The sequence below is a fragment of the Podarcis liolepis genome (assembly GCF_965112155.1).
Source record: "Podarcis liolepis genome assembly, chromosome: Z".
Classification (NCBI taxonomy): domain Eukaryota; kingdom Metazoa; phylum Chordata; class Lepidosauria; order Squamata; family Lacertidae; genus Podarcis; species Podarcis liolepis.
In genome coordinates this window covers 47,093,911-47,106,046 of record NC_139570.1, presented here as the reverse complement: position 1 = coordinate 47,106,046, position 12,136 = coordinate 47,093,911, and the positions used below count along the sequence as shown (strand labels likewise).

Genomic DNA, 12,136 nt, shown 5'->3' with positions numbered 1-12,136 from the left:
TTATACTGGCTGCAGCAAAATGACAGACAGCTTAAAAGTTGAGACCGCTTCCAGGTCTGAAGTGAAAGCATATAGAATGGACAGGTCCTTGCCCACAAGGAGCTTATAACCTCTAAAACATTTAGGGAGTGATAAAGTCTTTTATGTTCTATACGAGCCACATTTCATTTTGGGCAGCCTTCTAAAGACCACTATCCATGGTGGGCAGGACCAGAGGTAAAAATGGGAAGAAACATAGATTTTACCTTTGCACAGTAGGCTAGTTCCTACCTGCACTCACATACAGCTCTCATCATCTGGATGAACAAGAGGCATATTCTGGCCAGGCAAATGCCCCCAGGGTGTGAGGTGGTCCAGTGAGCAGATAGGTGAACATTTGGAGGGCCAGTCAGAAAGGCCTGGAGGGCCGCATTTGGTCCCATGTAGCACTGTTCTAATTTCTGGACCAGTCTTCACCAACTCAGTTCTCTCCAGATGACTACAGCCCTAGCCCACACATTATAGCCCAAACAGCTGGAGGGTGCCAGGTAGGTAAAGGCTAGTCTGGGTGGCAAGAGGTGAACTTTGGGGTAACTAAACATGGCTGGAGGAGACTCTTCAGAGTCCCATGGACTGCAAGAAGCTCAAACCGATCCATTCTTAAGGAAATCAGCCCTGAGTGCTCACTGGAAGGACAGATCCTGAAGCTGAGGCTCCAATACTTTGGCCACCTCACGAGAAGAGAAGACTCCCTGGAAAAGACCCTGATGTTGGGAAAGATGGAGGGCACAAAGAGAAGGGGACGACAGAGGATGAGATGGTTGGACAGTGTTCTCGAAGCTACCACCATGAGTCTGACCAAACTGTGGGAGGCAGTGGAAGACAGGAGGGCCTGGCGTGCTCTGGTCCAGGGAGTCATGAAGAGTCAGAAATGACTAAACAACAACAAAAACAAACATGGCCAGTGGCCACCACAAATGACAGCTAAACTTGGTTCCCATTCAAAAGTGGCTGCACCACCTACCTTAAAAAGGTAAAGGGACCCCTGACCATTAGGTCCAGTCATGGCCGATTCTGGGGTTGCGGCGCTCATCTCGCTTTACTGGCCGAGGGAGCTGGCGTTTGTCTGCAAGCAGCTTCCGGGTCATGTGGCCAGCATGACTAAGCCGCTTCTGGAGAACCAGAGCAGCGCATGGAAACGCCGTTTACCTTCCTGCCAGAGCGGTACCTATTTATCTACTTGCACTTTGACGTGCTTTTGAACTGCTAGGTGGGCAGGAGCTGGGACTGAACAATGGGAGCTCACCCCGTCATGGGGATTCGAACTGCTGACCTTCTGATTGGCAAGTCCTAGGCTCTGTGGTTTAACCCACAGCGCCGCCCGCGTCCCCACCACCTACCTTACCAGAGGGCATAATCTGAACCAATGGGATCCAAGAAGAAAGGGGCTTCTGACTTACCATTAGGAAGAAATTCTGTTTACCACCCCTGCCAAAAACAGAGGCCAAGGAGAAATTGTGAGAGCAAAAACTGTAGTCTCATACTGTCTGCCTCAAAAAAATCAACAATGCCACAATCCCAGAGTACTGAGTGTCCTTCAGTCTTGGGTTCCTCTATGTTGTTGGACTACAATCCCCATCTTGCCCAACTAGTTTAGTCAATGGTCAGGGATGATGGCAATTGTAGTTCTACGACATTGGCTGGCCCAAGGTTGGAGCACTGTCCTAGTGGGCTTTTTTGTTACTCAGACAGCATATGCACACATTGTACAGGAGAGGGAGCCCTTTACATAGACTTGTTCAGCTGTACTGATCCACTAGTCTGCCTCTGAATATACTGGAGGAGTGAGTGAGACAAGCAACAGAAAAGGGTTATGAGCCTCAAACCCAGGTTCTTGATGCCAATGTGGGAAGGAGGATAGTGGACTAAATGAATTTCCACTTGATCTAGTCTGGTTGCTCTTATAGTTAAAGGAACCCCCCCCCCCCAGTTTTAGATAAAATATTCATCTGAAGAAGTGTGCATGCACACGAAAGCTCATACCAAGAACTAACTTAGTTGGTCTTTAAGGTGCTACTGGAAGGAATTTTTTTAGATAAAATATTGTTTATTCCTGATTTGTTGATCCTCCCCCCTAACTTGTGATCATGCCTCTTTGCTTCAAGAACCCAAGCAAGCCCCGATTTCCTGAAGCAGCAATATTTTGCATACTACACAACTGTCAGAAACACAAAGCGTTTTCTCTCTACTCTTCAATCAATAAAAGGCTTCCAGTGTGACTTACGAAGCTAAGACAGATCATTATCCATAATAAAACCATAAATGTTTAAAGGTCAACTCTCCCTTTTCCACTCACCTCACCATTGTACAAAGTCAAGTAGAAACCTGAACATGGTTTCATGTTCATGTCGAGCCCTGTTCTGATTATACTTCCATGGTCTAGAAAGTGCATCAAGGGAATGAGAAAATAGCAGTTATTTAGGACCCAGGCATTCCTAACTCCTGGTGATGAAATAAGTAGTCCACCACAGCTCTAACTTAACTTGTTCACTAAAAATGCTGGAACATAGGAGCATCCTGGCTGGAAGTTGGACGTTGACAAGAAGCCAGAGTCCCTCAGTCCCAACAGATGGAGGGGGCTGAGCCTGGGTACCTGATAAAGTGCAGGTCTTGCTCAGTGTGACATTTGGTGCTGCCTTCAACCTGGGCAGGCTGGTCCTGCCTTCACTGGCCCTGCTTTGCACCCAAAGTGTTTTTGCCTGGCTGGAATGTGTCCTTGGACTCTGATGCTTGCCATGGCAGAGGATACAGAAGGATGTCCAAGTGCGTGTAGAAAGTTGCCTACCTGTACAAAAACAAAATTGGCATTAGTTGCTCAACTACTTTTGCCTCTTGCCCCACTCACCATTTGCATGTGGCCTTTGAAGAAGAAGAAGAGTTTGGGTTTGATATCCCGCTTTATCACTACCCGAAGGAGTCTCAAAGCAGCTAACATTCTCCTTTCCCTTCCTTCCCCACCACAAACACTCTGTGAGGTGAGTGGGGCTGAGAGACTTCAAAGAAGTGTGACTGGCCCAGGGTTACCCAGCAGCTGCTTGTGGAAGAGCGGGGAAGCGAACCTGGTTCACCAGATTACAAATCCACTGCTCTTAACCACTACACCACACTAGCTTCTGAGAAGTTACTCAAAAGAAAATGTAGCCCTCAGGCTGAGAAAGGTTCCCCTACATGTGGACAACTTAAGCAATGGACCATAGCTGAGTAGTAGAGCACAAACTTTGCTTCCAGAAGGTCCCGTTCAATCCCGGACATCTCCAGGTAGAAAGAATACGTGGTAGCAGGTGATGGGAGAAACCTATTTCTGTCTGAGATCTTGAGCAGCTGTCAGTCACAGTAACTGGGCTTGCTGGACAAATATTTGGTTAGATGGTTGGGCAGATTCTGATGGTCCTTAACTGAAGTAGAAAGGTTGTGGCCTCCCAAATAATAGTGGAGCTCCTAGCTTGAGTTTCATGGTTATTTTACCAGAGGAAAGCTTCCAGGATAAATACAGAGGCAATTATGAAAATAACATTCAAAGGTGCATTATAGGAGGGAAAAAAGGCTTGCAAAGATGTGTATGTTTGTCAAGACTTCATACAAAAACTCGCACTAAAATGCTGATGAATTTTTACAATGACCCCCCCCCCCATGAAATGTTACATGCATGTCAATAACTAAATTTAAGTTTGGAAGAAATGAAAAACCGAGAGAACCAGTCCCCACCCCCCAAAATAAAGATTTGTCCTGGACTGTTTTTCTTAGCCCATTGTTAGTCCTGTTTAGTATACCTTTTCCATTCCTTTGTTTTGTTATTACTTTTAGGCTTTAATGTCTTTTTAAATTGTGCCATTTTTATAAGGAGCACCCTGAGAGCACAAAGTTGCCTGTGTAAATAGCATCATTACAGAAGATTGCCGTGATTCTCTGCCAATTCTTGAGCGTTAGAGATTAGCCAGGGTTTTCTTTTCCAAGCCTGTTAAATTCAATCAGTTAAAAATCTGGGCAGGAAGCCAAGTGATGGGGCATTATTTCTGTTTTTGCACTGCAGTGAAGGTGATTATTTGGCCTGTTTCTGTTACACGTCAATAGTCAAATGAGATTTTCTCTCTAGAGCTCCCTTCTGTCCAAGTACATAGAAGGTTGCGGCTTCAATCCTTTTCATCTCTAGATAGGGATGGGGATGTGCCCTGTCTGAAACACTGAAGAAGCGCTGCCAGTCAGGATGGACAATATTGACTGAGTTAGACCAAGGATCTGACTCAGTGCAAGGCAGCTTCCAAGGATCCTAAGATCTCAAAATCTGGTTGAAACCGGATTAGCATCAAGCACCAGTTTGTTCTGTTTCGTGCTGACACCCCTCCACTGGCAAGCACTCTGTAAGATGCTGCCTTGCAGGGTTGGTAAACATGTATAGCCTGTTACTCAGAAGCACAACCCTGGCCTCTATGCGCTTGTCAGACTCCACTGAGGTCTTTCTGTTGCCCTCTCGAGTCTCTTGGTGGGACTATCGTGCTTTGGCCAAAATTTCAGTGCCTACTGCCTCAGTTTGATATACACTGAAGCTCTTTCATAAGAAGTTCACCTGAGGGAAATCTATGCTCTTCAGAGCCAAATATTTGCACACAAGCTCCTCCATACTCCGCAAGGCTTGTAACCCACGAAACAGGCCATCTTCTGTGATTCTGGTAAGCACAGATTTACGATGAGTTTGGCGGCTGCCTGAAAATGTGGATCCCAAGGTTTTTGTTTTCAAAATAAGAATCAAGTTCCTAGTCCTTGGCATTGCGGCACTGCATCTGGCACCATGAAGCCAGCAGCTGTAAACTGCTACTCAACCATCTAGGGGCGCAGGTGGCGCTGTGGTCTAAACCATTGAACCTCTTGGGTTTGCCGATCAGAAGGTTGGCAGTTCGAATCCATGTGACGGAGTGAGCTCCTGTTGCTCTGTCCCAGCTTCGGCCAACCTAGCAGTTCAAAAGCATGCCAGTGGAAGTAGATAAATAGGTACTGCTCCAGCAGGAAGGTAAACGGCATTTCTTTGTGCACTGGCTTGCTTCATGGTGTCCCGTTGCACCAGAAGCAGTTTAGTCCTGCTGGCCACATGACCCGGAAAGCTGTCTGTGGACAAACGCCGGCTCCCCCGGCCTGAAAGCGAGATGAGCGCCGCAACCCCATAGTCACCTTTGACCGGATGTAACCATCCAGGGGTCCTTTACCTTTACCTGTACTCTACCACCACTTGAAATTCAAATGAGCAAAATATGGCCAGCTGTTGTACAAATACATTCATCCTTCCCATTTACATCTGGGGGTGCCCCTGTCTGTCAGATTCCTCCTCCTTGGAGTAGGGGTGTTGCCCCTTGTAAAACTCAGCAGGGAGGAGGACGAGAAGGGCAACGACACAAAACTAGGATTAGTTGGATATGTCTGTCACTTGCTCTGGCTCCACCTAGGGCTGGTCTCCCTGCCTCCTGGCTTACCAGTCCCCATGGGGACTAGCTACCACTGTGTGAAAGAGAAAAAGTTATAGGCAGCTGCTGCAAACCCTGTTCATGCATCCCTTGTGTGTAAGGCATCTCTCTGTTGATGGTGGAGCAGTCACACGTTTGCGCCAGCTGAGGCTAATGGGTGTCTCAAACATCTAGAGGGCACCAGGTTGGTGAAGGCTGCTTAAGGACCAAAAGCTGCTTAGTCCCAGCATGCTTTGCAAAAACCCCAGCAACCATTGGGGGTGAGGTGGTGAGCCAGGATTTGGCTAGTGGTTTACCACTAGATGAAAGCCTGACCTTTTGATAAGTGATTATTATGGGAAGATTTGCTCTGGGTTTCCCCACCCCCACCTTTCATCTAGTTTTTGTTTATAATCCCCAAATTATTCCTCCAGGGACCCAGCAGCATCTTCAGATGAATGTCAATCTGGGTTCTTTGCAAGCTTTAACCCCCCCCTACCCATATACCCCAGACATTACTGGTGCCATGATGAAGACATTTCTATTTGCAAATAAAATAATCTAGTGACCTAATTTCCTTCCTAAGGATCATGATGTTTATGCACTATGACGTAAATCCCACCAGCACTAGAAAAGAAAAAAAGGAACCTCGGGGGTCTGAATTGCTACTATTTTGAAAGATCCAGAGTTTCTTTTGAGGAGCTATTAATCATCTTGCATATGGTTTTAAAGCCACCCGTGTATTCAGATTCAAACATAAACAAACAGGTGGTTTCATGAACCAATTATATGAGGCCCAGCTGAGTTGTCAGCAAGAAGGCTGATCCATCATGCTTGCCTGCATGGGGTCCACATGGCAAGAATTTAGACAATGACTTCAAGTTCCATGAATGTCAGAGCTTTTTCCTGGCACCCAATGACCACAGCGTATAGCAAGGAAGGGGGACCCACGGACCTCCAGAGATTCTGTGGTACTCCAACTTCCATGGGTCCCAGCCAGCACAGCCAGTTGTCAGGGATGATGGGAGTTTTAGTCCGATTACATCTGGGGTGTCACAACTTCCCCATCCATGCTGTGGATGGCAGAGGACATCCCGCACACAGATTCTTCCACCACTGCCAGCAGTTTCCAGAAGTAAAATGTAAGTTTATTAGAATGCTGTGCATGCCATTTTTTAATGCGATCTGTATTTTTTCAATTACATCAAAGCTTTTATTCCTAATGAGAACAAGAGGCAACATCTTCTTCTGGACAAATGAGGCACTTGGGGGGGGGGGCGCCAGGGGGATGCTTGATTTGCCACATGGCATTCGCTTGCAAGTGTGGCATGTGACAGCCATGTTCCTGGCCTCAGAGTCCAAAAATACACAGGGCTCAAATAGTGATTTCCCCCCCTATCCTCCTCACAGCCCATTCTTGCAGAAGGAGGCCAGACAAAACTGCCACCTGAGCCCTATGTACAGTGGTACCTCGGGTTAAGAACTTAATTTGTTCCAGAGGTCCGTTCTTAACCTGAAACTGTTCTTAACCTGGGGTACCACTTTAGGTAATGGGGCCTCCCGCTGCTGCCGCACTGCCGGAGCACGATTTCTGTTCTCATCCTGAGGTAAATTTCTTAACCCGAGGTACTATTTCTGGGTTAGCGGAGTCTGTAACCTGAAGCGTCTGTAACCCGAGGTACCACTGTATATGGCAGACACTCCATAACTTGGGGGCTACCATAGAAAAGGCTGTTTCTTTCATAGCCACCAACCAAATCATCTTTACAGGAAGGCTTACAAGCAAGACATCTGAAGAAGGTCTCAGAGCCTGGGCCTATTTGTATGGATGTACACAGGGAAAGCTAGTCACTAGAAGGTGCAGCGGAGTCCCTATGATTATTCTTTCTGCACCCTAAACTCCAAAGCTAGAGCACAGCAGTCATGCGCCCCATAGAATCGTACTCATAATTTTCCTATCGTTCAGAGACTTTTCTGTCCATTTCATTTGGTAACAGCAGAACTGGATGCCAGGATTGTACACTAGACGTGCCTTATGTTCTGGACAGAGGACAGATACAAAGAGCTTTTATGTGAGTGTCACAATTGCTGATGTAGGTGCATTTCTTCCCATCAGTGAGGGGCACTGTGTGGTTCTCTCTCTCTCTTCTCACTCTTTTTCAGACTTTGTACACATTTTATGTTATAAAGTGTGCACGCTTGTACTTAGGTGTATGGTTGACAGCTAAGAACACAAATATTTTTAAAGGTAATTATACAATTTCTTTGAGAGAAATAAAGAAAAATTTAGAGATTTGGGAAGGATGAAATTATCACTATGAGGAAGGATATCAGTAACAAAAATGAATTTTTTATTGATAAAAATCGGCAAGCATGTTATACCCATGATCAGCAGCACAGGACAAGAATGGCAAAAAGATATTTCTAGATTTATCTGGCAGGGGGAGAAACCAAGAATAAAATATAAATTACTAACAGATTCTCCTTGCCAGGCTTAAAATTATATTATGAGGTGTCCTGTCTCTGTTGGCTGCAGGAATGTATAACATTGGAAAATGTAGATACTTTAGATTTGGAAGGGCATGATAATAGATTTGGTTGGCATGCATATTTATGGTATGAAAAAGCAAAAGTACATAAAGGTTTTCTGAACCATTTAGTAAGAAGATCATTTTTTTCTGTTGTGGGAGAAATATAATAAATAAAAATAAAAAATATAATAAATAGAATAGAAAACACCACGGTGGCTCTCTCCATTAGAAGCGATATTCTTGAAAAAATAAAATGTTTAATATTTAAAAATTAAATATGAGAAGCAATTGGGTGACATATAGAGAACTGTTAACTGAAGCAGAACATCAGTTGAAATTGAAGGATGTTGAAGAAAGAAGGGATTTATTAACTGATCTGCTACAATTTCATCAATTAAACAATATTTTCAAGATAGAAAAAAAGAGAGGTTTTAGTTATGAGACCTCAAGATTTGAAAAAGATTTGTTAGAAAATAATATAAAATTATTGTCGAAAATGTATAAATTGCTTTTGAAATGGCATACAAAGGATGAACAGGTTAAATCTGGGAGAGGGATTTGGGACACAATATCCAACTTTCAGATTGCGAAAGGTTATGGAAAACTGATTTGAAATTCTCGGCGTGTTGTATGCTGAAAGAAAACTATATGAAAATGATGTACTGATGGTATTTGATTCCCAGTAAGTTAGCAAAAAATGTATAAGTCAGGTACAAATATCTGTTGGAAATGAAAAGAAAAAGAAGGCACCTTTTATCATATGCAAGGTGATAAAAGCATTCTGGGAAATGATATATAATGAGATGGAAAAAAATGTTCAAATTAACTTTTGTAAAAAAAACCCAGAGGCTTTTTTTAATTAGGAATTATAGGTGCTGATATTCAAAGGGAGTAGAAAAGACTTTTTATGTAGGTGACGACAGTCACACAGATACTATTAACCCAGCAAAACTGACCGGAAAGCTCAGGAACGAAGAAGACCAAAACTTTAACAAAGAATGGGAAAAAATTATAATTTATCTTGTAGACCACTATAAGCAGATGTAAACGTTAGCAGGACTGCAATAACACTTGTAATGTAGCATATACTATGGAGACAATAGAGGTCTATAAAATATAGATTATTGGGAAAGATGCAGCAGAAAGGGTTTAATAATAGGACGAATGGAGGGGAGGTGGGAAATCCAGAGATTCGGAGGAATCTGTAAACATGTATATATATGGTTGTATTGTTATAGTTTTATGCTTGTAAAATCAAATAATTATTTCAAAAAGAGAGAGAGTGCAAGCTAGAAGCACGTGAGCTACCGATTCAATACTGCCATCTCCACCTAGAAATAACTGCTTTTCCAGTGGATTTTTTTTTTGAAATTGACCCTCAAGTTCAGCTGAAGGCAGTATATTTAATCTTGCGTACAGTAAGTGAAAGCACGTCTGTATTTTGGAATTGTTAAATTTTGGAAATACTGTGCCAACGTGTCAAAATGACTAGGTGGGAAAAAAATCATACCATGGACAAAATTTCCTTTTCATAGCCAAATTATTCTGTCGCTCAATATCATATAGATGCTGTCTAATTAAATTATTTGCTTTACCGAAGCCCAGTGTTAATAACTGTTGTGGTGATAGACCAAAAGTAAAGCTTTCGGTTGACAATTTTGGTCTAAGCGCTCTCATGACATTCTTGTGATACTAAGGGTAGTAGACCAGTGGGTTTTAAATTTAGCCGGAGCCAATAATTAAATGTCCTACACCAAATCTGTAATTCAACAGTGGGGAGATTAGCCTTGCAAGCGCAATGAAGCATTTGGAACACAGGATGGATCAGAAAAAAATTGCCTCAGGAACTTAGATTGAACAGCTTCTGTAGATCCAAGGTGAGTCCAAATCTGAGCCCTATATAATAACTGCTTCATCACTTGCATGTGGCCCCTGAAAGGTTGCTCACAAGAGAATATGGCCCTCAGGCTGAAAAATGTTCCCTACCCCAGCTTTGCTGCCATTGTGTCCCTCTAAGCAGCCGCCTTCCAAAACCTGCTTTCTGTGCTGTCTTGGCAAAGGAGGCTCATGAGTGTTTGCTGAGATAATGTCTACATTGGGCCAGAGTGCAGGGCTAGATGGACACTTGGTCTGACTTAGCAAGTTCTTATTTTAGAAACCCAGCACCAGGCTGCCTCTCTTGAACCTCCCTCCAAGGTCAACAGTGCTTGTGAGCTGGCATTGATGAGGCACAATTTCTTTTGCCCAAGCAAACCTGAAATGTTGCTCGAAGCGGAGCAACCAGGTTAACCCAAGCGTGTTTCTTTATTTCCTATAAAGGAGTTTTCACCACCCTTGTCCCAAACAATCACTTTGCTGTGTCGTTGCTTGTTGGGGGATAGATCACATTGTACTCTGGCCACTTGCTTGCAAAGGGTGTCCAGTGAGAAGTCATCAGCATGCAACAACCTGAACAGACAAAGGCAAAATGAGGGCCCACTCCAGAGATATATCCTTGAAGAATCACAGAATCATAGAATGTAGAGTTACATTCCAACCGCCTCCAATCTCAACTAAAGCACCAAATGGCAGATATAGCCATCCAACCTCTGCTTAAAAACCGACAAGGAAGCAGAGTCTACCACCTTTCAAGGGAGTCCATTCCATTGGCATCAGCTCTTACTGTAAGAAAGTAATTATCCCTGCGGGACTTGACATCTTTCCGCAGGGCCTGCAAGACAGAGCTGTTCCACTCTAGCCCAATGGTTGCGATTAATCTTATTTGAACTGATTTTATAATGAAATGATTTTAGAATGTTGTATCATTTTACTGTTGTTAGCTGCTCTGAGCTCGGCTTTGGCTGGGGACGGCGGGATATAAATAAATAAATAAATAAATACCGTATTTCTGATGTTTACCCGGAATCTCCTTTCATAACTTGAGTCCATGGGTTTGGGTCCTGCCTTCTGGAGCAGGAGAAATCAAGCTTGCTCCATCATCCATGTGACAGTCCTTTATTTGACTATTGCTATCCTATCTCTTCTCAGTCTCCTCTTTTCCACACTAAGCATACCCAGTTCCCTCAATTGTCTCTCGTAAGGCTTAGCTTCCAGGTCCTTGATTATCTTGGTTGCCTGCCTCTGCACGCGTTCTAGCTTGTCAATATCCTTCTTAAATTGTGGCACCCAGAACTGGACACAGCACAGTGGTACCTCTGGTTGCGAACGGGATCCGTTCCGGAGCCCCGTTTGCAACCTGAGCAGAACACAACCCGCATCTGCGCATCTGCGGGTCGCGCTTCGTGCTTCTGCGCATGCATGTGACGTCATTTTGAGCGTCTGCGCATGCGCGAGGGGCGAAACCTGGAAGTAACCCTTTCCAGTACTTCCGGGTCGTTGCGGGACGCAACCTGAAAACGCTCAACCTGAAGCAAACGCAACACGAGGTATGACTGTGTCCCAGGTGTGGTCTGACCAAGGCAGAATAGAGTGGGACTATTACTTCCCTTGATCTGGACACTAGACTTCTGTTGATGTAGCCTAGATCTGTGCCCATGAAAGTATTGGGGCAGTTAAATGTGATTCTGCTTTCACTGCTTTTTGAGCTTTTGTAAGTTTCAGGGCAGACATAGCTGCTTCATATCTAGTCAGTGCACATCCCACAGCTTCCTGCTAAACTCTTGTAACTTTTTATACCACAAACAGCCTGGAACAGGCAAAATTTTTTCTACTTTAGTTGTGCTGCAGTGCAGGAGTGCTCTTCCAGGTGGCAATAATGCAGTGACACTGGGGAAGCAGAATTATGTGTGGGCTGCTCAGTACAGTGGTACCTCGGGGGGTTAAGTACTCAGTTCGTTCCGGAGGTCCGTACTTAACCTGAAACTGTTCTTAACCTGAAGCACCACTTTAGCTAATGGGGCTCCCGCTGCTGCCGCGCCACCGGAGCACGATTTCTGTTCTCATCCTGAAGCAAAGTTCTTAACCTGAAGCACTATTTCTGGGTTAGCGGAGTCTGTAACCTGAAGCGTATGTAACCTGAGGTACCACTGTACAACACCAGTAATGCACTATTATGGCATGTTGCAGAATACACCTGCACAAAATCACCACCACCCATCTGGAGGGGCCTTTATTTTGCAGAGGGTCATGTGGGAA

The 12,136-nt window shown here is 44.4% G+C and overlaps 1 long non-coding RNA gene across 1 annotated transcript; it reads left to right on the top strand.

Moving 5' to 3' along the window:
• Positions 1-7,335: 7,335 nt before the first annotated feature.
• LOC310698952 lies at positions 7,336-10,706 on the top strand. The gene is made up of 3 exons (XR_014521853.1): positions 7,336-7,543; positions 9,776-9,879; positions 10,417-10,706. It is a non-coding gene; the product is annotated as an uncharacterized lncRNA (long non-coding RNA).
• The last annotated feature ends 1,430 nt before the right edge of the window (positions 10,707-12,136 follow it).